At 41.5% G+C, this 25,950-nt stretch overlaps 1 long non-coding RNA gene across 4 annotated transcripts in view; it reads left to right on the top strand.

The window, feature by feature from the left end:
• LOC114669775 (uncharacterized) overlaps nucleotides 1-25,950 on the top strand; it is a 64,352-nt gene that overhangs the window by 6,368 nt on the left and 32,034 nt on the right. For 3 of the 4 annotated variants that reach the window (XR_013398814.1, XR_013398811.1, XR_013398813.1), the window contains 2 exons: nucleotides 4,415-7,246; nucleotides 7,930-8,010. This is a non-coding gene — a long non-coding RNA (uncharacterized LOC114669775). The remainder of the gene's footprint in view (nucleotides 1-4,414; nucleotides 7,247-7,929; nucleotides 8,011-25,950) is intronic. The other variant, XR_013398812.1, reaches the window with a different exon arrangement.

Genomic DNA, 25,950 nt, shown 5'->3' with positions numbered 1-25,950 from the left:
GCTTAGGATTGTCTTGGCTATATGGGATCTTTTTTGGTTCCATAGGAATTTTAGAGTTTTTTTTTTCTTTTTTCTAATTCTGTGAAGAGCAGTTTAATGGAAATAGCATTAAATCTATAAATTACTCTGGGCAGTTTGGCCACTTTCAGGGAAATGTCACTTCTGGGCATGGAGTTTCAGAGGCTGTATGTTTGTGTGTTTTGATTGAAGACTGAGAGTACTTCTAAGGAAGGACACTTCACAGTATGGCCAGCTATGTTTCCACTAGTATTTAAGTGTCATGTTTGTGATTGGATGTGAGCTCTGACTCTGTAGTGACCAAATACAGTGGCAGCAGCTGAGGAGTTAAACCTGAATTTTAGGTGAGGTTGAAATTTCACATCCGATCCATTCACAGTGCCTTGCAAGGAGTGCACTGTTGGTCTGCATGGATAGAGAGTCAATTTATGCTTTACCTGTGGCACTTTAAAGAGCACAAATGTCCTAAAATTCCTTCACATTCTTGGAAGAAGCAAATTCACCATCATTGCTGAACATTTCTAGCAGCCTTTGCCCAAGTATTCAAAGTGGAATGAAACCCTTCAGATAGTATTGACCCAATCAGAATGCCAAGTACCGCTTATAAGACAGCCATCATATCTTACCCAGAGCAGGAGTTCCTGATGGGAACTGATTGTAGAAATTGAATTAGGAGGACCCTCGTCAAATAGTGCTCTGTGCTTGAGCTACAATTCTTTAGGCAAAACACTGTGGCGTCCCACTCAGTCCCTGCGCTGTCTTCATACAAGGTAATGGATTACTTAGCATTTATCAGCCTCTGAAGCTCCATGCCCAGAAGTGACATTTCTCTGGATTCAGAGCCTTTGAAAGCTTCATGGAGTGCTCAATGAGATAGGTGGGTGATTTGTTAGACCTCTGGGCTATTTGGAGTTTCTTTGACTGTGGAGCAAATGTTACGTGGTGCCCTGGATGATGAGAAATGATGGTCTCATAGGAGCTTAATCTCAGGGAAAGTCTGTCTCAGTTTGGTGAGCTGTAGAAATTCTTTGGTGTTGGGAAAAGTTCTTAACATTTTATTTTTTGAGAGAGAGTCGTGGAACTCTTGAAAATTTGATAAAAGCTTTGGACTCTTGCAGTAGAAAAATGCATTTGCACATAATTTTTCATATGGTCCCTCATAAACCCTTAAGTCCATGGTCTTCGGACTAATAATTGCTAACATCGAACATGAATAATGCGTATTGGAGGAACTAGTAGGCATCCTATGCCTAAGAGGCTTGTTGAATAATGCAGTTTCATGCCCTGCTTTTGGCTTTTCTGAGCATACATTCCACTGATACTGGAGAGGTGCCAAAGGCTGTGTATTCATGGTCAAAGCAAGTCAAAGTTTGTGCTCAGGCAAAAGGCCTGAGAATTTTCTCATCTGTGGCATAGCCACATGGGTGATGTTTGGTGTTTTTCTATTTTATTACAAACATTGCCATGTAGCTTCTCTTTCTGTCACTGCATAGAAACCAGTCTTGTCAGATTTATCCACATCCTCAATATTTCCAAACCTGACATTTTATTCTTCCTCTTCCGTGGCAGCTTAGCAGCATCTGACATAGTTCCTTCCTTGAAAGTCTTCTCATTCTTGGCTTCCTGTCGGGTTTCCTGCTGCTTCTCTGCCCTCTTCTCCTCAGTCGTCTTTGTAGGCTCCTCCTAAACTGCCTGCATCATAAAGGTTGGGGTGTCCCAGCCCTTTGACCTGAGATATTACTTCATCTCTGTCTTTATTTATTCTTTAAATGGTTCCATTGCTGTGAAAATCTCCTGGATGCTAGTAATTCCAGCCCTGACCGCTAAACTGAATTTTAACTCATATGTCCAGCCACTTACTTGAAAACACCACTTGAGTGAATAAACATCTCAAAATTGATTTGTCCAAATGAAGTTCATGGGTGCCATTTTTGTGAAGTGCCATTTGGGGTTCAAGGAGAGAGGTGACAAGCTACCATCTAAACATTTACAGAACACCCTTGATATACTTTCCTGACTTTGACCATCCGATTTATCTGAAAATGCAGTCAGAGCTTCAACTCCAACATAGATCACCTTTGCATTGGCTTTCTCTGTTTTTGTTTTTGTAGACCACATTGCCTTTTGCTTTTTTTATCTGGTGTAAGGCAGTAGCTTCCTCAAGGGTCTCTCTGCTTCCTCTTTCACCCGTTCGTGTCATTCTTCCACTGGCAACTACAGTGACTTTTCAGGCTTTCATTTCCTCCTAAACCCTATCGGGGGATTGTGACTTCAGAATGAATAGGCTCTTTACCATCTGTGGCCCTTCATTGGCTCCCTGTCTCCTACCCTCAGCTTCGACGCTATGTTGTAGCCAGGCTCAGTGGTTTTCTTTCTGTTTTCTAAATATGTGAGGCTCTTTCCTTCTTTGGAACTAGAGGAGGATTGTAGAGAAAATATGACACAAATTAATTTTTACATGTGTGATTCATTATCTGACTCAGATTACAAGCTCCTTGAGAGCAGAGACCCAATTTAATGCATTTTGTCTCCAACATTCCTGCCTTTGTCTCCAGCCTCCTCCTTTGCTGTGTCTGGGACAGCAACTTGTACTAATTCATTTGACACTGTCTTCTCTTCTCCTTTGCTCCCCTCCCCTCCCCTCCTCTCCTCTCTTTCCCTTCTCCCTCCCCCTCCTTGCCCTCTCCTTTCCTCCCCTCCTCTTCTGTTTTGTTTTTCTTTCTCTGTTGCCCAGGCTGGAGTTCAGTGGCATAATTTCAGTTCACTGCAGCCTCCACCTCCTAGGTTCAAGGGATTCTCCTGCTTCAGCCTCCTGAGTAGCTGGGATTACAGGTGCACGTCACCATGCCTGGCTAATTTTTTGTATTTTTAGTAGAGACAAGGCTTCACTATGTTGGCAAGGTTGGTCTACCAACTTAGTGATCTGCCTGCCTCGGCCTCCCAAAGTTCTAGGATTACAGGCATGAACCACTGCATCTGGCCTGACATTTTGTTTCCTGAGCTTTCTATGTATCAGGTTATGATTAAGTGCTCAGAGTTTAATAGATGTTAGATTTTGAGGTTGCTTCTCTCTTAGTTTAGAATACAAGCCATCGCCGGATGAGGATGGGAGTAAGGAGACACCTGTGGCGAAAAATGAGAGGTGTATCTGTGCAGATTTCAACTTGGGTAGAACTTCATTGTTCTAATGAATTTTGAAAACTATTATGGGCTAACATTATTGCTTTGGATTACTAATTCACTAAATAGTGCCTTACTTGCTTGTGAGAGTAAATTTAATTTCCCAAAGTGATCAATTCAGTCCTAGTCTGTAGCTGAGAGAATCAAACTTAATGGAAACTAATGATATTCCTAATAGAGTAGACATCAAGCAAGGTAAACCCCTACTAATCTTCCTCTCCCTGATAAACATCATGTACTAAGAGTTTTGTCTGAAATGCAGTACAACAGTAAATCAAAGCACATTAAAGAGGGAAATACTACCCTTCTAGCAACAGACTACTTTCAGATTTAAACACAACTACTGCCAAGTGTTAGGTGTGAGGTTATGTCTGTTCTGGTGTTAAACTTAGATGTGGAGAATATACTGTTTATCCTTGCTTCAAGGCTTTGTCCAAAAAAAAAAAGCACCATTTAAAGCAAGTCTTGCTAGGTCATCACCGAAAGCTTCCTTGCTAATGCAAGTGGAATTAGGTACCAGATATAAACATTGCATAGAAGCTTGGCTGTCAGATTTAGTAAGCAAGCTTAAGCATTTCCTGTAAATTTTAAGTGATAAATTATAAAAGAGCAGAGCAACTTGGCATCTTAGGTGGAGTGAAGATACTGTATTCTGGTTAAAAACTGTAAGGGGCTTACGGAAATGAGTGGCATGGTGTTAGTTATTTTGAAAAGTGTATGTTTCAATTTTCTGCTAAAAAATGTAATCAGAGGAGAAAAATATTCAACAAACACGAGTTTTTTGTTTTTGTTTTTCCTGTTAGAAGAGTGAAGACTGTGTACCCAGGACATTTTTCCCCCCCTACAATTTTTTAATTGTGGTAAAAATATATATAACATAAAATTTATTATCTTAGCCATTTTAAGTTTCCCATTCAGTGGTAATAAATACATGTATAAGGTTGCACAGCCATCACCATCATCTATCTCCATATCTCTCTTCATTTTCTAAAACTGAAACTCTGTACCCATTAAACAATAACTTTCCATTCCCTTCTCCCCCAGCCCCTGGTAACCACCATTCTACTTTCTGCCTCTGATTTTGACTAATGTTTTAAGTATCCAATATAAATGGAATCATAAAACATTTGTTTTTGTGATTGGTTTATTTTACTCCGCATAATGTCTTCAAGTTTCATCCATATTGTAGATGTGACGGGATTTTCTTTCTTTTTAGTACTGACGATCCATCATCTGCGAAGACCACGTTTTGCTTATCCATTTGTCAATGGACACTTGTATTGCTTCCATATTTTGGATATTGGGAGTAATACAGCTATCAATGCGGGTGTACAAATAATCTCTTGAAGACCCTGTTTTCAGTTCTTTTGAGTATATACTGAGAAGTGCAATTGCTGGATCACATGGTAATTCTATTTTTAGTTTATTCGGGAAACAACATACGGTTTTCTACAATAGCTGTACCACTTCACATTCCCACTAACCATGCAAAAGCGTTCCAATGTCTCCACATCCTTGACAAAACTTGATATTTTCTATTTCTATTTTATTTTATAGATGTCATACTGATGGGTATGGAGTGGTATCTCATTGCAGTTTTGATTCACATTTCCCTAATGACTAGTGATAATGAATATCTTCTCATACTTATCGGCCATTTTCTATCTTCTTTGAAGAAATATTCCTTTTAAGTCCTTTGCTTATTTTTGAATTAAATTGTTGTTTGTTGTTGAGTTTTAGAAGTTCTTTATATATTCTGGATATTAATCACTTTATTTGCAAGTATTTTCTCCCATTCTGTGGGCTGCACTTTTACGTTGTTGATAATGTATTTAGATGCACAAAATTTGCAATTTTCATGAAGTCTTGTTTGTCTATTTTTAAAATTTTGTTGCCTGTGTTTTTGGTGTCATATTCAAGAAATCATTGCCAAATGCAGTGTTGTGAAGTTTTTATCTTATCTTTTCTTCTAAGAGTTTCATAATTTTAGGTTTTACATTTAAGTCTTTGATCCATTTTAACTTTGTATATGGTATTAGGTAAGGATCCAATTTTCTTCTTTTTCATGTTGATATTTAGTTTTCCCAATGCCATGTGTTTAAAAAATGACATTTTCCCTATTATATGGTCTTGACACTCTTGTTGAAAATCATTTTACCATATATGTAAGTATATATTTTTGGGCTTTCTGTTCTATTTCATTCACCTATATGTCTGTCTTTATGCCAGTGTCACACTGTTTTGGTTATTATGACTGTAGAAAGTTTTGAAAACAGGAATTGTGAATCTTCCAGCTTTTTTTTTCTTGCAAGATTGTTTTGGTTATTTGGGGTTCCTTGAAATCCCTTATGAATTTTAGAATAGATATTTCTATTTCTGTAAAAAGTCATTGTGATTTTGATGGGAATTGCATAAATCTGTAGATTGCTTTGGATAGTATTGACATCTTAACAATATTGTCTTCCAAACTGTGAACATGGATTGTGTCTCCATTTACTCATGTCTTCTTTATAGTGTTCATTATACAAGTCTTCCATTCTTCTTGGTCAAATTAATTCCTAAATATTTTACTCTATTTTTGGGAAACTCTGTGATGAGTGGTGAGCCAGGACTAGAGATCAGATTCCCAACTATTCATTCCCACACCTTGACTGTTGCTTATCTCAGCTGATACACTAGATTCCGTCACTAGCCACAAGTTTCTGTCAGATGGGTCAATTTTAAATTACAAGCAAAAAGCAGAAAAGAAAATTGGATAACTACTTTGTAGCAAGTGGGATTTTATTCTTAGTTAGATTTATCTTTTCTTTGTATTTGCTTGTGTCTGTGAATTCTGTTTCAGTGGAAAGGAACTGTATTAAGTTTTGACCTACTATCAGTATCTGAGTAATTGACCTAATGAGATTTGGATTTGACTGGGAGATTAGCTGCTCCGCTAAATATGATGAACAAATAAAGGCAACTTTTCTCCTCCTGAAATTTCTAAAAACAATTTCCTCTCTCATTTTTTTTTTTTTTTGTTTTCATGTTTCATTCACCATGTGAAAGGCTGTGACCCCAGTGTATGAGGAACCCCTTGTCCGAAGCAGTTGCTGCTCATGGGACAGGCAGATCTCTATACAGGAGCACTCATTTCTAGAGTGCAGCCTTGTCATTGCTGTGAAGGAAAATGCCTAATGCTCAAACCAGGGGCTACTTAGGCTTTCCCAGAATTGCCGTTTCTTAGATTTTGTGATTAAATTGATGAGGTAGATACTCTGTCCTTAAACTAGGAAATCACATCCTCTGAATTCTGTCTAACTTAATTGAGTCCTGCTGTGTTACTAATCCATGTTAATATGGTCTTTTTCCTTTAACATAGTTTCCCTGGATGCTGAACATGGAGCCTTACAGTTTCTAGAATGGTTTGGCAGAATATCTCTTTGGAAATTGGTGAAGATGGGTGAAGTATAGATCCAGGAAGGTGGAGGGTCCCCACAAAAAAAAAAAAAAAAGTGCCTTCATAGAAGACTGTGCACTTCATGTCATCATATACAATGGGCAGCACACACAGGCCCCTGCTATTCTTTTATGAGGGACAGGTTGGGAGGGTCTCTGCAGGTGGTGCTTGCTCACTGGCCACCAGCCTCTCCCCTGCTCTCTCTGCCTCCCTTATCATCCACACTCACCTTCATGGTACAGGACACGTTGACTTTGTTCTTTGACCTCATTTCATTCTGAATTTTTAAAGCTTAATGTAGCTGGCTTTATCCCTTCAATTTGAAAAGTTATTTTAGAAATTGAAATAATTATTGCCACATTTTTCTTAGATGTTTAAGATCATGGTTACCTACTTTATTTGTAGACATTGCATAGAGATAAATGCTGGGGACGAGGGTGTTTGTTTTTAACCTTAATGTGTTTGTCTGATCTCTGAGTTCTAGGGGTTGTGGAAAAGGAAAGTGGTATAAAGTAAATGACACAGTGACAGAAGAATTCGACCTAAATAATGAGATTCCGGAGTGCGAATGCTTTGGTGAAGAATATAGACCAAAATTTTATGATCAAGGTAAGGATATACAAATGGATAGCTTACATTAGTTTTGGTTTTTAATTTAATTTTCTACAAAAATAATTAATTAGAGAACATATTTTTTAGCACCTGTACTTTTAACACCATATTCATTAGTGTGGCAAAGCAGTCTTTACCTCCAATCTCCCCACTCCTAGGACAAAAAATATATATATCAGGGAAAGTATATCAAAAACCCAATCACAGTTAGCTATTTGAAAGCCATTTTGCTGAGATCTTAGCATTTCTTAGCAAATAATTTTGAGATATTCTAGGGGCATTTAGAAATTTCTTCCTGTATTAGATTCATTATATTAGAGTTCTGTATTGTGCCACTGTAATCATGCATTCAGTGCTAATTTTTAAGGGTCAAATAAAGTATGATTGCCAGAATTCACCCTAATATCGACCTCCAAAGGAGGGATTGATTTTATCACCAGAACTGAGGTCCCCTAACTTCCACTCTAAGCAGTAACCTATAAAAAAAACCCTCCTCATTTTACTTACACTTTGCATTTAACACATTTAGTGAGTAGTTACTTGCTGGATTCTCGGGCCCTTTGTTTTAGATTGTCAAGACAAGAAAACCTTTTTCATTTAGACTTCTTAATGCTGTGCTATAAAGCAAACACATACACTTGTGTATGTCAATGATATAATCCCACATGCTCTTCCACCAGGGAGGTCTGATGAGAACGCCGGGGGTCACCAAAGAAGACTCAAGTTAGCTGTGTAGAGCAGGAAGCCGAGGACTTCTCACTGTAAGTTGCTTTTCAATTGTGAATACAGAATATCGGAGACAGGTCTCAATGAATTTGGAAAGTTTAGTTTGCCAGGGTTATGGACGTGACACAGCCTATGGAGGTCCTGAGGACATGTGCCCAAGATGGTTGGGGTACAGCTTGCTTTAATGCATTGTTGGAAGTTGTGAGGAATCAATCAATATGTGTAAGATGTACATTGGTTTTGTCCAGAAAGGTGGGACAACAACTCGAAGCATGGGCGGAGGCTTCCGGGTCATAAGTAGACAAGACAAATGGTTGCATTCTTTCGAGTCTCTGATTAGCCTTTTTCTGATTACACAGTTTACATGTGAGAGGAGGGTAAAAGAATCTTCACTTATGCCTTAGTCTAGCTTAGTGAAACGATACAGCAGAAGAAGCAATGAGATGTGCGTTTGTGTCAGGTGAGCAGAGAGATGGCATTGTGCTCTGTTCATCCTTTGCCCACAAGAAGATTACCTCAGGGCAAATGGTGAGGGAGTTACGGAGCTTCCTTATCTTTGTAGCGTCTTATTTAGTAATACATTGGAAGCAAGTTTGCTGGATGCAGTTCCCAGCTGTCTTCCTTTTGGATTAGTGAAGATTTATTTTATTGCATACCAAAAACTTGCTGTGTGATTTAGTAGGTGTTAGTGTGGTATTTGAGAATGTAGTATTTGGGATTTGAAGATAATTAGCTAAACTAGAGAGAAATTCCTAAACTAATTCTAAAAGGAAAATAAATAAATCCCTTTTCTTTATTATTGCTTCCTGGTCATTATTTCCTTGGCGATAACTTACTTTGTATTTAGAAACATGCACATACGTTAGGGCCTTCTAGATTTGAGATTTTTAAAAAGTTTACGCTAGAGGTTCTTTTAAACATGTTGGCGTCATTTAGTGAATTCCACTTCGTGTCCAAAACACAGCACTGTGCCGACACTCTCAGAATGTTGTCACTTTTTAAAGCCCCTGCTGTCAGTGAATTTGCCTTTTAATATATTGTATCAGGAAAGTATCTGATTTACTTTTTCATGTAAAACTGTGTTTAAGTGTGGTTTATTACGTTTGAAAACTGTGTTGAATAATTATTATGAGAGTTTGCGTGTGTGGCTCTAAAATGAGTTTGTTTCACTGCTCTTGAATGGTCGTAATGGCTGGAAAAAAAACCTCACACTAACATGCAGAAAGAATTTATTTTCATGCTTCCTAAGTTATGGTACTCAGTTTTAAATCCCATATGCCAGTTAAGTTAAAATGTGTCCTGCAAATTTTTAATTTTTTATAATGTCACTCAGTTCTCCAAAGTAATTGAAATATACTAACTTTTTAATTATTTAATTAAAACATAATTCTGTATACTGGATGGGTACAGTTTGATGTTTTGACACACATGACACATTGTATCATGATCAAACAATTTAAGTCTCATATCCTGTTCATGTGAGTTTGGCAAGTTTTAAAACTACTAAAACAATAGCCACTTTCTGCTAGACAAAGTTTTCTCATCCTATCTAGTCAGCTCCATCTTCAGCAGTTTTTATGTCAGTCATCTCCTTGGTCCCATGGGCCTGATAATGCCTGGGTGTCTGTTCTAACCCAACTGATTTTAAAAGGCAAGAAGAAAGGACTATTTGGAGAAAATGCCTGTTGGAATACAGTAAGTAAGAATCCTGTGAAAAATTCTAAAGGGGAGAATTCAGGTAGATGTCAGAGTGTATCTGGTAGATCCAGAGGTACTCCCACTGGTCTTTTTCTGGATTAGTTGTAGGCTGCAGAGATAGGTGTAGAGCTAGTGCCATGGAGTGCTAAGGACACAGATGTGAACACACACCAAGATTGGCCAGCACCATCACTGAGCTGCTGTGTGATATGAGATGACACCAATAAACAGAGGCATGGGGACTAGGCAGTAAGGAAATACATTGGTGAAGCTAACTTATCTGGTGAGGAGAACAATTGAACACTCATAATCATTGGGTAAAGACTAACAGGGTGATGATAGACATTATTTATTGTATACCTCCTCTGAGCCACATGCTTTAAGCAAATCTTCAATTCTGAAAAGACTCGTGGAGTGGTGGGTTGTTATTTCCATTTTTCGGATGGAAAAACTGCAGTTCAGAAAAAAAGTGAACAGTCCGTGTCATAGAGCATGCATTTAAATTCAGAACTATATACCCAGTCTAGACTTTATACACTAATGAAACAAAAGCTCAAAAGCAAGAAGCAAAAAATTAAAATATATATATATATACACATATCTGGCTGGGTTCAGTGGCTCACACCTGTAATCCCACCACTTTGGGAAGCTGAAGTTGAGGTGGAAGGATTGCTGGAGGCCAGGAGTTGGGGATGGAGTTGGGAAAAATATAGCCAGTTTTGGTGATGTGTGCCTAGAGTGCCAGCTACTCCAGAGGCTTAAGTGGGCAGAAGTTCAAGGCTGCAATGCGCTGCACACCACTGCAATCCAGCCTGAGTGACAGAGTGACACCTCATCTCAAAAATAATTTATATAAATAAATAGAGCTGCAGGTGGAAAGGTGGAGGGGAGTATGTGGTGAATCCAGGCAGAAACCAGAGCCAGACCCAAAGGTGCCATGTGTGCTGATTGATTTAAGCTCAGGAGCTGTGAGGGCCATGGAGAGACCTTACATGGGGATTGATGTGATCTAGTTGACCTACTGACATAGCCCTGACTAGCAGGACCGTGGAGGGGATGGGCAGGAGGGAAAGAGAGTAGTTGAAAAGCCCATCAGACTAACCCAGGGAAGAGAGAGCAGGGCCCTGCTGAGGCTTTGGGAGTGAGGATGGCGGTGAGAGGCAGGTTTAGATGCTGCTTGGAGGGTGAAATGATGTGGGTGGAGGTGCAGATGCTTCCACGTGCATAGTGGAGTCTTACACTGAGGGAGGAACAGGTGAGACAAATGTGAAGGAATCAACAGGACTTGTGCCTCCCTACATGTGCGGAGTGAGGGAGAGACTGGGGGTGACTCCTGGGCTTCTAATGTGGGAGAGAGGATGACTGTGTTGCCTTGTGCTGAGACACAAGACTGTCTAGAGTAGCAGAGGTTTTGGAAGAAGGTACAGGGTAACCTGGCTTTCCACCTAGTGAGTGTGAGGTGCCTGTGGGTTGTCCAGGGAAGGGAGATGGGAGGTGGTTTTGTACGTGGTTCTGAAGCTTCATTTAAGGCCCAGTAGCCTAGGGGGAGCTGATGTGGCAGGCCCGGATGTGACTGCCCATGGAGCGTGCACAGTGATGAGAAAGGAGGGCAGGGCTGCCTCATCAGGGGAACACCATGGGCCCAGAGGCTTCCACAACCCTGAGCTTTCGAAAGGTCTATGAGGTCAGAAGCCTGAGTAGAAACCTTTAGCTTGTTAGAAAGAAACCAAAATAGCAACAAAACCAACACATAGCAATCCTGCAAAATACAGTTATGTTTCAAAAACAAAATTAGAAAATGATATTCAACCTCTCATTTCTACAGTGAAAATGTTCCATGAGGCGTGGATGTGTTTTAATATATTTAATACATCTGATGTGATGTAGGCGAGCCCCTTCCAAAGACATCACTCCTAAAGTCTATAGAAGGAGGTAGGGTGTGAGAGGGTAACTTCTCCTTTAATGAGCCCCACATGCCACTCTGGTATTTCCTCCATCCTGCAAGCATCCCCTCCCCCTTGCAGAGGGCATCCATGTGATGCTGCATGCAGTGTTTGTGGGTTGGCAGCACTTTGAAGTGCGGTTCCCACAAGATCTGGTCCTGATGGACATCATCTGGGATTGTTCTCTCCAGTTCCCACAAGATCTGGTTCCGATGGACGTCATCTGGGATTGTTCTCTGTGTTTCCCACAAGATCTGGTCCCAATGGACGTCATCTGGGATTGTTCTCTCCAGTTCCCACAAGATCTGGTCCTGATGAGCCTTATCTGGGTTTGCCTTCTCCCTCAGGAGTCTCACCGTGGCCTCCATGCTGCTTGGTCTGGTTAGGGAGTTCCCACAGTATCTGGTTCTGCTGAACCTCATCTGGGGTCACCTTTTCCCTCGGGTGTCCCACTGCAGCCTCCATGCTGCTCTGTCTGATCAGGAGCACTCTGGGTGCCCTTGTGCTGCCTGCCTGCTCCTGGGTCTTCTGCCGACTCTAGGCAGTGGCATCACACGCTGTCTCCTGGCAGGTGTCCCATGAGGGGGAGTAGATCTCGGTGTTGTCACCCATTCCGCCTCCACCCACCCTGCCCACTCCCCTCCCACCTCTCAGGATCTTATTTCACACCCCACCTCCTTCCATCGCTCAACTCACCTGCCTGTGCTTCTCAGCACCTGCCTGGTCACTGGAACCGCCTCTGGACACCACCCACAAAGGACTCACAGCCAGGTGGCAGGCCAGGAGGTAGTGGACATACGATTGAATCTCATCTTGGCCAGTCATTCCCTGAAAGAGATTTCGTAAGGGGTCAGAAACCTCTCCCTACTTAAAAGCAGATGTCCAGAATCCAAACTGTGTGTATCTCAGACGGAGTAGCTCTCCATTCTAATTAACATGGTGACTTGAGAGTTTTATAAATGTTCGTTATAAACTACACATAAAACTCACCATCTTAGGCATTCTTAAGTGAGTAGTGCTAAGAACATTTTCTTTCACACACATTAAACAACTCTCCATTTCCCGTCCCTCCAGCCCCTGGCAGCCACCATTTTACCTTTTGTTACTATGAATGACTCTTCTAGATGCTTAATGTAATACTGTTTACTTTAAAAGAACCAAAGTATGCCTAGCATTGAGAAATTAGCCACCCCCTGGATTTAGCGAGTGCCTAAACACTGACTTTAAAGCCTGTGCTCTTCCCTACCATGTGTTCCTTCATTCATTCGGGACACAGTGTGCTTCAGGATGCGCTGGGTGTCTGGGAGACAGTGTTCTATGTGTTTTACTATTGACTGGTTTTCCATTTATTAGTTTCTTGGAGTTTATTATTTTGAGAATTATGTGTGCTACAAATATCTTTTCTCTCTTTGTGGCTTGCCTTTTTAGTCTCTTAATGCTGTTTTTTTGAGACCAAAAATTTAAATGCGGTCGAATGTATTAGTCTTTCACTTTATGGTTATTGTTTCGTAAATGCCATTCATGACATCTTTTCTTGATTTGATGTCCTGAAGATATATATATTTCTGTGTTACCCTCTAGATCACTGCCATCCAATAAAAATTATGAAGTGAGACACATATTATCTAGACTAAATATTATCTAGTATCCACATTGAGAGAGAAAAGGGAATCCAATAAAGCTAAGTTTAATAGTGTTTTATTTAACTCAGTATATACAAATTATTATAATTTCAAACTTTCAATATAAAAAGTATTGAGATATTTAACATTGGTTTTTCCTACTGTTTAACATTCCAATGCAAGTGTTCCGCTTATTGGCACATCTCAAGTATTCAGTAGCCATGCATGGGCAGAGCAGTCGTAGAATATTTATTGCTTTTACTGTTTCACATTAGACCTGTCTTCTACCTAACTGATTTTTGAGTGTAGTGTGAAGTGGGAATCTCGCTTGATTTTTTTTTTTTTTTTCCAAATGAGTAACCAACTGACCCAGCACCACTTAGTTGAAAAGGCAATCCTGTCCCCACTGTTCTGTCTGCTGCAGGAGTCTTATTTTTATTTATTTATTTATTTTTTTGAGACAGAGCCTTGCTCTGTCACCCAGGCTGGAGTGCAGTGGCAAGATCTTGGCTCACAGCAAGCTCCGCCTCCTGGGTTCCCACCATTCTCCTGCCTCAGCCTTCTGAGTAGCTGGGACTACAGGCACCTGCCACCACGCCTGGCTGAAAATTTTTTTGTATTTTTAGTAGAGACAGGGTTTCACCGTGTTAGCCAGGATGGTTTCGATCTCCTGACCTCGTGATCTGCCCGCCTCGGCCTCCCAAAGTGCTGGGATTACAGGCGTGAGCCACCGCGCCTGGCCTGCCGCAGGAGTCTTAAAGAAAGTGTCCACATGTCTGTGAGTGTCGTTCTGGTCTCAATTCTGTGCCACTTGTCTACTTGTCTATGCTTTCGCCACTCCTATGCTATCTTAATTACTATAATTTTCATGCTAAGTTCTGATATCTGGTAGGGAAAATGTCTTTTTATGAGAGTGTTGGCTAACCTTGGCTTTTTGCATTTCCATATAAATTTCAATTGTCAAGTTCTCAAAAATATAGTGGGATTTTGATTGAGATTCTTGATGTTGTCTGATGGAGAATCTAGATAACCAGTGGAAAAGAGGCCTTTTGTAAGCATCATCAGTGCATGTCCTGCAGGCATCTGAGTGGGATCTGGACGGGCTCTTGCTTTGCAGACTCTGCTCCCCTCCCCATTGTGAGGTAGAAGCAGCTGATGAAAGAGGCTCAGCCCTTTGTGCTGTGATAAGGGCACAGTGGAGGGCCCCACCCCCTACTGCAGGAGACATTTCTCAAGGACAGAACATCTCTACCATGGTTCTAGAATCCTAGGGTGAATACAAATAAATTCTGGGATAAGCCAGGCAGCAAATACATAAACAAAACCAACACTGATTTTCCACTGATAGTGGGGGCCTTGTGCCCTGTGAGCTCTCAGGGGTCACTGTTATTGCACTCAGTTTAACCCAGGGCAGGACTTACCTTCCTTGAGAACAGGTTAGGTGTTTCCCACTCCTCACTCCCCTCTGCCTTCTCTGTCACTGGCCCCGTGGTTTGCTTTGTGGCTGTAGGCTGAGTTCCATGGAGAAGCCAGAAACAAATACAGAGGCTCATGCAGGCTGGCTGATCAGGCAGGGGAGGAAAGGAGCAGACTGTTTAGAGACAGAAAATTGTTAGAGGTATCTCTGGTCTCTGAAGAGTATTAACAGGATGGGAATAAAGGCAAAGTACAGATGACAGTAGGGTGACCATGACCTGGTCATGGAGAAGGGCTCTTGTGACTTACTGAGGCTGAATGCTGGTTTGCCACCGTCTTGCATTTCCTTTGTCCACCAGGCCAGGCTGCTGAGAACCCACAGTCCTGGCCATCCTGAACTGTACCAGAACTGCCCCAGGAGCAGGGAAACCATCTCCAAGATGAGATTTGTGAACTGTCAGGTCTGGTGGAGATGGCGGGGCTGGGGCTGGGGACTAGAAAGAAGTAGGGCTAAGGAGGAGGAGTAGAGTCATAGGTAGAGGCATCCCAGGAAACAGCTCTGGGACGACAGTGTTTGCAAGCAGGGCTAGGAGGAGGAGTAGGGGGACAGATAGGGGAGTCACAGAAAAGAGTTCTGGGACCAGAGTGTTGGCAAGGAGGGCTAGGAGGAGGAATAGGGGAACAGATTGGGGAATCACAAGGAAGAGTTCTGGGACCCCAAAGTTGACCAGTAGGGCTAGGAGGAGGGCTAGGGTGATGGATAGGGGAGTTTCCAGAAAGAGATCTGGGACCAGAGCAATGACAAATGGATGGTTTGTAACGAATAGCAGAAGAGCAGGGCAGGTAGAGTATTAGGGTAGGGTAGTGGGGAGGGCAGGTATGAGCCACAGTGGGATAACAGTTAGGGCAGAAAACTGAAAAATCCACATGCTTCTGGAGAGGAGGAAGGGGCTTGGCAGATTGAAGAAGGGGGAGGGATTTGTGAGCACAAGAGTAGGATGGCTTAAGAGAGTGGGATGTATTAGGACGGCAGGATGGATCAGGAGGGTGTGGAATCATAAAACCAGGTACCAGGCGGGGTGGAAATTGAGAAATTGGAGGGAGCTTTCCTGTCAATTCTTCCAATGAGAATTCTAGTTAATCCCTTCTCCCAGTGAGTCCAAATGAGTACGTGGGATGTGCCCAGACCTACCCCAGCATTTATAACATGCCCACCCCTTGTATCATACCATGTCTGAATGCCCATTATGATGCCTGTGTGCCCCTCTCTTTTGGTCTAGGGAGAGGGCCCCACCAACTAGAGAACAGATCCCAGTTTCTAGATGTAAGAGCGATCATGGAAAATAGCAGAGAAGAAATGGGGGCTGTAATATTAGTCCCTTTTCTGGGGATACCATGTAGTTATGCCCCTCAGTAGGCAAAGTTTGATCAAAGGTCCAAGATGGAGCTAGGGACTGGGGGCCTAGGAGAGTGGTTCTGAAGCAGGACTTGGGAAAATGGGAAGAAGTCAGTGCCCTTTCACTTACTACAATTTTCAAAGCACTTTCACATCATTTATACTTCTGCATGAATATTTGTGATTAGAGGAGCGATGTGTATTCATTAGATCAATGAGGACACTGAAGACCAGAGAGGAAGCTGCCATAAACAGGCAGTGGGTGACAAAGCAAGTGGGACTAGAACTTGGGCCGAAAGGAGGGGCAGGTGGGAGGGAGCCAAAAATAGCCCAGAATGCTGACCAGTGGCCTCCCTCCTCCTGGCTCTCTGGACAGGATCCTGCCTGCAGGGGGTGCTTCAGAGCACAACTGTACTTTTCATAGTAACCTCTTGATCCTTGTGCCCCTGTGGTTTTATGCCTTACTCTTAATGGGAACCATAAACATAGTTCTAAGGAGGCTGGGAGGTCTGGACTGGGTGGAATTCACCCCAGCATGGCAAAGCAGCTGTGGCCAGACTACTTCTCTAGATTCCTCCTCACTGGACAGGGCATCTCTGAAGGAAAGGCCCCAGTCAGGGGCTTACAGATAAAACTCTCATCTCCCTGGGACAGAGCACCTGGGGGAAGGAGCAGCTGTGGGCGCAGCTTCAGTGGATTTAAACTTTCCTGCCTGCCGACTCTGAAGAGAGCAGCTGATCCTGACAAGTGGGATTCTCCCAGCACAGCGCACCAGCTCTGCTGTGGGACAGACTGCCGCCTCAAGTGGGTCGCTGACCCCTGAGCCTCCTGACCAGGAGAGACCTCCAAACAGGGGTTGAGAGACACCTCATACAGGAGAGCTCTGGCTGGCATCAGGTTAGTGTCCCTCTGAGATGCAGTATCCAGAGGAAGGAGGAGGCAGCAATGTTAGCTGTTCTGCAGCCTCCGGTGTTAATACCCAGGTGGACAGGGTCTGGAGTGGACCTTCGGCAAACTGCAGCAGACCTGCAGAACAGGAGGGGCCTGACTGTTAGCATAAAAGCTAAGAAACAGAAAGCAACACTATCAACATCAACAAAAAAGACCCCACACAGAAACGTCTTCCAAAGGCCATCAGCATCAAAGATCATAGGTAGATAAATCCACGAAGATGAGGATAAAACAGTGCAAAAATGCTGAAAATTCCAAAACCAGAATTCCTCTTCTCCTCAAATGATAGCAACTCCTATCCAGCAAAGGCACAAAACTGGACAGAGAATGAGACTGACTAATTGATAGAAGTAGGCTTCAGAAGGTGGGAATAGCAAACTCCTCTGTGCTAAAGGAGCATAGACTAACCAAATGCAAGGAATCTTAGAACCTTGATAAAAGGCTACAGGAACTGCAATCTAGAAGAATCAGTTTATAGAGGAACATAAATGACCTGATGGGGCTGAAGAAACCCAGCACAGGAACTTTGTGAATCATGCACAAGTACCAATATCTGAATTGATCAAGCAGAAGAAAGGATATCAGTGATTGAATATCACTTTGCTGAAATAAGGCATGAAGACAAGATTAGAGAAAAAAGGAATGAAAAGGAATGAACAAAGCCTTCAAGAAATATGGGACTATGTGAAAAGGCCAAACCTATGATTGATTGGTGTACCTGAAAGTGATGGGGAGAATGGAACCAAGTTGGAAAACACACTTCAGGATTTTATACTGGAGAACTTCTCCAACCTAGCCAGACAGGCTAACATTTAAATTCAGGAAATAGAACCACTACTAAGATAATCCTTGAGAAGAGCAACCCCAAGTCATGTAATTGTCAGATTCTCCAAAGTTGAAATGAAGGAAAAAATGTTAAGGGCAGCCAGAGAGAAAGGTCAGATTACCTACAAAGGGAAGTTCGTCAGACTAACAGCAGATCTCTCTGCAGAAGCCCTACAAGCCAGAAGAGAGTGGGGGCCAATGTTCAACATTCTTAAAGAAAAGAATTTTCATCCCAGAATTTCATATCCAGCCAAACTAAGCTTCATAAGGAAAGGAGAAATAAAATCCTTTTTAAATAAGGAAATGCTGAGGAATTTTGTCACCACCAGACCTGCCTTACAAGAACTTCTGAAGGAAGTACTAAATATAGAAAGGAAAAACTGGTACCAGCCACTGCAAAAACACACCAAAATATAAAGACCAAGGAAACTATGAAGAAACTACATCAACTAATGTTCAAAATAACCAGTTAGCATTGTGATGACAGGATCAGGTTCACACATAACAATGTTAACCTTAAATGTAAATGTGTTAAATTCCCCAATTAAAAGACACAGACTGGCAAATCGGGTAAAGAACCAAGTCCCATCAGTGTGTTGCATTCATTCAGGAGAACATCTTACATGCAAAGACACACATAGGCTCAAAAGAACGGGATTGGGGAATATCTGCCACACAAATGAAAAGCGGAAAAAAAAAAAAAAGCAGAGTTGCAATCCTAGTCTTTGCTAAAACAGGTTTTAAACTAACAAAGATCAAAAAGACAAAGAGGATCACTACATAATTATAAAGAGATGAAGGAAACAAGAAGAGGTAACTATCCTAAATATATGTGCACCCACCCAATACAGGAGCACTGCGCTTCATAAAAGAAGTTCTTAGAGACCTACAAAGAGACTTAGACTCCTACACAATAATACTGTGAGGCTTTAACACCCCACTGTCAATATTAAGCAGATCAAGGAGACAAAAAATTAACAAGGATATTCAGGACTTGAACTCAGCTCTTAACCAAGCAGACCTAATAGACATCTAGAACTCTCCACCCCAAATCAACAGAACGCATTCTTCTCAGTGCCGCATAGACTTATTCTAAAATTTACCACATAATTGGAAGTAAAACACTCTTCAGCAAATGAACGGAAATCATACACAGTCTCTCAGACCACAGGGCAATCAAATTAGAACTCAGGGTTAAGAAACTCACTCAAAACCACAGCCTGTTCCTGAATGACTACTGGGTAAATAACGAAATTAAGACAGAAATAAAGAAGTTCTTTGAAAACAGTGAGAAAAATGTACCAGAATCTCTGGGACACAACTAAAGCAGTGTTGAGAGGGAAATCAGAAAGCTGGAAAGATCTGATATCGACACCCTAACATCACAATTATAAGAACTGGAGAAGCAAGAGCAAACAAATTCCAAAGCTAGCAGAAGACAAGAAATAACTAATATCAGAGCAGAACTGAAGGAGATAAGAGACCCGAAAAACCCTTCAAAAAAATCTATGAATCCAGGAACTAGTTTGTTGAAAAGATTAACAAAATAGACAGACTGCTAGCTAGATTAATAAGAAAAGAGAGATGAATCAAATAAACATGAGAAAAAATGATAAAGGGAATATCACCACTGATCCCATAGAAATGCAAACTACCGTCAGAGAATACTTATAAACACCTTTATGCAAATAAACTAGAAAATCTAGAAGATACGGATAAATTCCTGGACGCATACACCCTCCGAAGACTTAACCAAGTAGAAGTCGAATCGCTGAATAGACCAATAATACATTCTGCAATTGAAGCTGTAATTAATAACCTAGAAATGAAAAGAAGCCCAGGACCAGTCAGATTTACAGCCAGATTCTACAAGAGGTACAAAGAGGAGCTGGTACCATTCCTCGTGAAACTATTCCAAACAATAGAAAAAGAAGGGCTTCTCCCTAATTCATTTTATGAGGCCAGCCTCATCCTGATACCAAAACCTGTCAAAGACACAACATAAAAAAGAAAATCTCAGGCTGATATCCCTGATGAACACTGATGCAAAAATTCTCAATGAAATACTGGAAAACAAATCAGCACATCAAAAAGTGTATCCACCATGATGAAGTTGGCTTCATACCTGGGATGCAAGGCTGGTTCAATATATGCAAATCAATAAACATAATCCATCACATAAACATAACCAATGACAAAAACCACATGATTGTCTCAATAGGTGCAGAAAAAGCATTTGATAAAATTCAGCATTCCCTCATGTTAAAAACTCTCAGTAAACTAGGTATTGATGAAACATATCTCAAAATAATAAGAGCTATTTAAAACAAGCCCATAGCCAGTATCGTACAGAATGGGCAAATGCTGGAAGCATTCCCTTTGAAAACTGGCACAAGACAAAGATGTCCTCTCTCATCACCCCTATTCACCATAGAATTGGAAGTTCTGGCCAGGGCAATCAGGCAAGAGAAAGAAATAAAGGGTATTCAGATAGGAGGAGAGGAAGTAAAATTGTCTCTCTTTGCAGATGATATGATTATATATTTAGAAAACCCCATCATCTCAGCCCAAAAACTCCTTAAACTGATAAGCAACTTCAACAAAGTCTCACAAAATCAATGTGCAAAAATCACAAGCATTCCTATGCCCCAATAATAGACAAGCAGAGAGCCAAATTATGAGTGAACTCCCATTCACAATTGGTTCAAAGAGAACAGAATACCTAGGAATAAAATTGAAAAGTGATGTGAAGCACCTCTTCAAGAAGAACTACAAACAACTGCTCAAGTAAATAAAAGAGGATATAAACAAATGGAAAAACCTTCCATGCTTATGGATAGGAGGAATCAATGTCATGAAAATGGCCATACTGCCCAAAGTAATTTATAAATTAAATGCTATTCCCATCAAGCTACCATTGACTTTCTTCACAGAATTAGAAAAAAACTACTTTAAATTTCATATGGAACCAAAAAAGAACTTGTATAGCCAAGACAGTCCTAAGCAAAAAGAACAAAGCTGAAGGCATTGCACTACCTGACTTCAAACTATACTACAAGGCTACAGTAACCAAAGCAGCATGGTACTGGTGCCAAAACAGATACATAGACCAATGGAGCAAAACAGAAAACTCAGAAATAACACCACACATCTACAACCATCTGATCTTCAACAAACTTGACAAAAACAAGCAATATGGAAAGAATTCCCTATTTAATAAATGGTGATGGGAAAGCTGGTTAGCCATATGCAGAAAACAGAAAGTGGACCCCTTCCTTACACAGTATACAGAAATTAACTCAAGATGGATTAAAGACTTATAAATATAAGACCCCACCAAAAAAAAAAAAAAAAAAAAAAAACCCTAGAGGAAAACCTAGGCAATACCATTCAGGGCATAGGCATGGGCAGAGACTTCATGACTAAAACACCAAAAGCAATTGTAACAAAAGCCAAAATTGGCAAGTGGGATCTAATTAAACTAATGAGCCTCTGTACAGCAAAAGAAACTATTATCAGAGTGAACAGGCAGCCTACAGAATGGAGGAAAGTTCTTTGCAATTTCCCTATCTGACAAAGCCCTAGTATCCAGAATCTACAAGGAAGTTAAACAAATTTACAAGAAAAACCTAAAGCCCCATCAAAAAGTGAGTGAAGGATATCAGCAGACACTTCTCAAAAGAAGACATTTATGTGGTCAACAAATGTGAAAAAGAGCTCATCATCACTGGTCATTAGAGAAATGCAAATCAAAACCACAATGAGATACCATCTCATGCCAGTTAGAATAGCAATGATTAAAAAGTCAGGAAACAACAGATGCTGATGAGGCTGCTGAGATACAGAAATGCTTTTACACTGTTGGTGTGAGTGTAAATTAGTTCTACCATTGTGGAAGATAGTGGGGCGATTCCTCAAGGATCTAGAACCACAAATACCATTTGACTCAGCAATCCCGTTACTGAGTATGTACCCAAAGGATTATAAATCATTCTTCTAAAAAGACACACGCACACATATGTTTATTGCAGCACTGTTTACAATAGCAAAGACTTGGAACCAACCAAATGTCCGTCAATGATAGACTGGATAAATAACATATGGCATATACACACCATGGAATACTGTGTAGCCATAGAAAATAATGAATTCACATCCTTGAGAAACTAACACAGGAATAGAAAGCCAAACACTGCACATCCCCACTCATAAGTGGGAGTTGAACAATGAGAACACATGGACAGAGGGAGGGGATCATCACACATCGGGGCCTGTCCGTGGTGGGTGGGGGACAAGGGGAGGGAGAGCATTAGGACAAATACCTAGTGTGTGTGGGGCTTAAAACCTAGATGAAAGATCGGTAGGTTCAGCAAATCACCATGGCACATGGGTACTTATGTTAAAAAGCTGCATATTCTGCACATGTATCCCAGAAATTGAAGTTAAAAAAAAAAGTATTCTGTATTTTTAAGTTTTCTTTTAATTGAAATGTAATAATTGTGCATATTTATAGGATACAATGATGTTTTTTACATGTGTGCCATTGCACAATAGTCAAATCAGCTATTTAGCAGATCTCTCACCTCAGCATTTCCTTGTAGTGAAAACATAGTCTTGTATTTGAGTTATTGTGAAATTTTTCTCATATATTTGGAGCATTATTCCCCTTTGTTATGTGCATAGTTTGCATTTTGTCACCAAAGTTCATCACCTACATTCTAGTCCCTTTCATTCCTCAAGAATTATCCCACTTCCGAAATCAATGATTCAGACATGCTCTTCTCTGACCATTACCTCATGTCATTAGAGTATAATCACTTAACTGCTGTCTCTTCACTGGGGCCTCCAACTCACTGAACATTTTTGGTTTTATTGAGACAGGGTCTCACTTTGGCACCCAGGCTGGAGTCAAGAATTGAGGTTTGGTAACCTCCCCCTAGGTTTTGGAGGATGTATGCAAATGCCTGGTTGTCTAGGCAGAGGTTTGCTGCTGGGGCAGGGCCCTCATTGAGAACCTCTGCTAGGGCAATGTGGAAGGGGCATACGGGGTTGAGGCACCCACAGATAGTCCCCACTGGGGCACTGCTTAGTGGAGCTGTGAGAAGAAGGCCACCATCCTTCAGAGCCCAGAATAGTAGATCTCCCAACAGCATGCCCTGCGTGCCTGGAAAAGCTTCAGACACTCAACATCAACCCATAAAAGCAGCTGGGAGGGAGGCTATACCCTGCAAAGCCACAGGGGCAGAGCTTCCCAAGACCATGGCAACTCTTGCGTCAGTGTGACCTGGATGTGAGACATGGAGTCAAAGGGTATTATTTTGAATCTTTAATATTTGAATGCCCCACTGGATTTTGGACTTGCATTAGGCCTGTAGCCCCTTGTTTTGATCAATTTCTCCCATTTGGAGTGGGGATAATTTCCCAATGCCTATACCCCCATTGTATCTAGGAAGTAACTAACTTGCTTTGGATTTTACAGGCTCATAGGTGGGAGGGATATGCCTTGTCTCAGATAAGACTTTGGACTGTGGACTTTTGAGTTAATGATAAAATGAGTTAAGACTTTGGGGGACTGTTGGGAAGGCATGATTAGTTTTGACATGTGAGGACATGAGATTTGGGAAAGGCCAGGGGTGAAATGACATGGTTTGGCTGTGTCCCCACCCAAATGTCATCTTGAATTGTAGCTTCCATAATTCCCATGTGTTGTGGGAGTGACCCAGTGGGAGACAATTGAATCATGGGGTGGTTTTTCTCATACTATTCTCCTGGTAGTGAATAAGTCTCATGAGATCCGATGGTTTTATAAGCTGTTTCCCCTATTGCTTCACTCCCATGCTCTCTTGCCTGCTGCCATGTAAGAAGTGCCTTTCACCTTCCACCATAATTGTGAGGCCTTCCAAGTCATGTGAAACTGTGAGACCGTTAAACCTCTTTTTCTTTATAAATTACCCAGCCTCAATTATGTCTTTATTCGTAGCATGAGAACAGACTAATACAAGTTGTTAAACGATTTCACTGATGAGAATTGAGAGATTCAGGCCAGGCGTGGTGGCTCAAGCCTGTAATCCCAGCACTTTGGGAGGCCGAGACGGGCGGATCACGAGGTCGGGAGATCAAGACCATCCTGGCTAAGATGATGAAACCCTGTCTCTACTAAAAAATACAAAAAACTAGCTGGGCGAGGTGGCAGGCGCCTGTAGTCCCAGCTACTTGGGAGGCTGAGGCAGGAGAATGGCGTAAACCCAGGAGGCGGAGCTTGCAGTGAGCTGCGATCTGGCCACTGCACTCCAGCCTGGGCTACTGAGCAAGACTCCATCTCAAAAAAAAAAAAAAAAAAAAAAAAAAAGAGAGAATTGAGAGATTCATATCGGGATAATTTGCCCATCACCACAGTGGATAAGTGGCAGAACATTGGTGTTCCTTCTCTTGGTTAGCCTGTAGATTTCATTTAGATTGGAGGGGAGTAGAATTCATAAATTTCCTGGTACAAATTTTATGATCACTCTGAAGTAGAATTGGCACTTTATTGTGGAGTTGCCAGGTTATTTCACACTGCAGCTCCTGTTGCATGACCTGATAATGAAGTTATTATGTATAAGAGTGTATCTCTAGATGTATCGAAAAGACATCTGCTGAGTCAGCCCAGAGGAGCCAAGCCATGGCCTGGTCTCTGACGGAGTTTGACATTTTCTTTTCTCATCTCATCTGCTCTTGTCTCTTTCCTTTTTTTTTTTCCTCCTCTCCATCTCCCTCTCCCTGTCCTTGTCTCTGTCCCTCGAGTCTGGTTCTGTCACCTAGGCTGCAGTGCAGTGATGCAGTCACAGGTCACTGCAACCTCTGCCTCCCAGGCTCAAGCCATCCTCCCACCTCAACCTCCTGAGTAGCTGGGACTACAGATGCCCACGACCACACCAAGCTACTTTTTTTTTTTTTTTTTTTTTTTAGTAGAAATGAGAGTTTCATTATGTTGTCCAGGCTACATTTGAACTTCTGAACTCAAGCGATTTGCTGTCCTCAGCCTCCAAAAGATTGAGGATTATAGGCATGAGCCACTGCGCCCAGTCAGTTTGAGCTTTTCATACACACATTCTCAGGGATGTCATCCTTGACTGCAGCCTGTGGATGCTGATGGGGAGTAGCACAGTCTGAATCATGGTGTCCTTCAAAAAGTCGGTGTCCTTCAAGGATCTGGCTGTGGACATCACCAGGGAGGAGTGGGCCCTGCTGGACACAGCCCTGAGGAAGAACAGAGACATGATGCTGGAGATCTTGAATCCTGTGGCATCTGTGGCTGAATCTGTCAACATTCATTTACTTCATCAAATACTACCCAGAATAGCTTCCCCACATTCCACTCCATCTCTGCCCTGGTGCCTATGCGGTAGTCCCCACCTCATCTGCTTTAAATACATTCCCAGACCCTCAGTGGATGCCTGAAATGAGAGAGTATCTCTATGCTGTTTATTCCTGTACATTCATACCTATGATAAGGTTTAAATTAGGCACACGCAAAAGATTAACAGTAAAAATTAATAATACAATCAAATCATATAAATATCTACTACAATCAAAGTTATGTAAATGTGGTCTCTTAAAATATCTTACCGCATGATACTTAATTTTCAGACCACAGTTGACTGCAGGTAACTGAAGCCACAAAAGCATAACCTCAACTGAGGGAGGACTAGTTAGCACCCCTATAGCACTCAGAACTAACTGGACAGAATTTGCTTATTTATTCACTTATGTGTAGTTTGTCATCTCATGAGAATGCCCACTTCCTGACCAAGAATTTATAGGTTTTTTTGCTACTCCATATCTAACACCCAGAACCATGCTGGACGCTCAATGGATATTTGTTAAAAGGAGGAAAAACTGTGTTAAGTATTTACTAACAACCGTTCTGCTCAGTGAACCATGGTGGAGTTTGACACCCCAATAGTAAACATGGCAGAGACTATTCCTCTAAAATAGACCTCTCAGCGTTCTGATTGAGCTTATGCCTATTAGACGTCTTTTGAAAATAAGATCTAATCCGCTGTGGAAACAATACCATCCTGGTTGTAAAAAAGAGGAGGTATAGCAGCCTGTCAGAGACAGTGTCTCATTCTGTCACCCAAG

This window comes from Macaca mulatta, chromosome 10, assembly GCF_049350105.2.
Source record: "Macaca mulatta isolate MMU2019108-1 chromosome 10, T2T-MMU8v2.0, whole genome shotgun sequence".
In the NCBI taxonomy this organism is placed as follows: Eukaryota; Metazoa; Chordata; class Mammalia; order Primates; family Cercopithecidae; genus Macaca; species Macaca mulatta.
The sequence above is the reverse complement of the archived record's forward strand: the minus strand, read 5'-3'. Positions and strand labels throughout refer to the sequence as shown.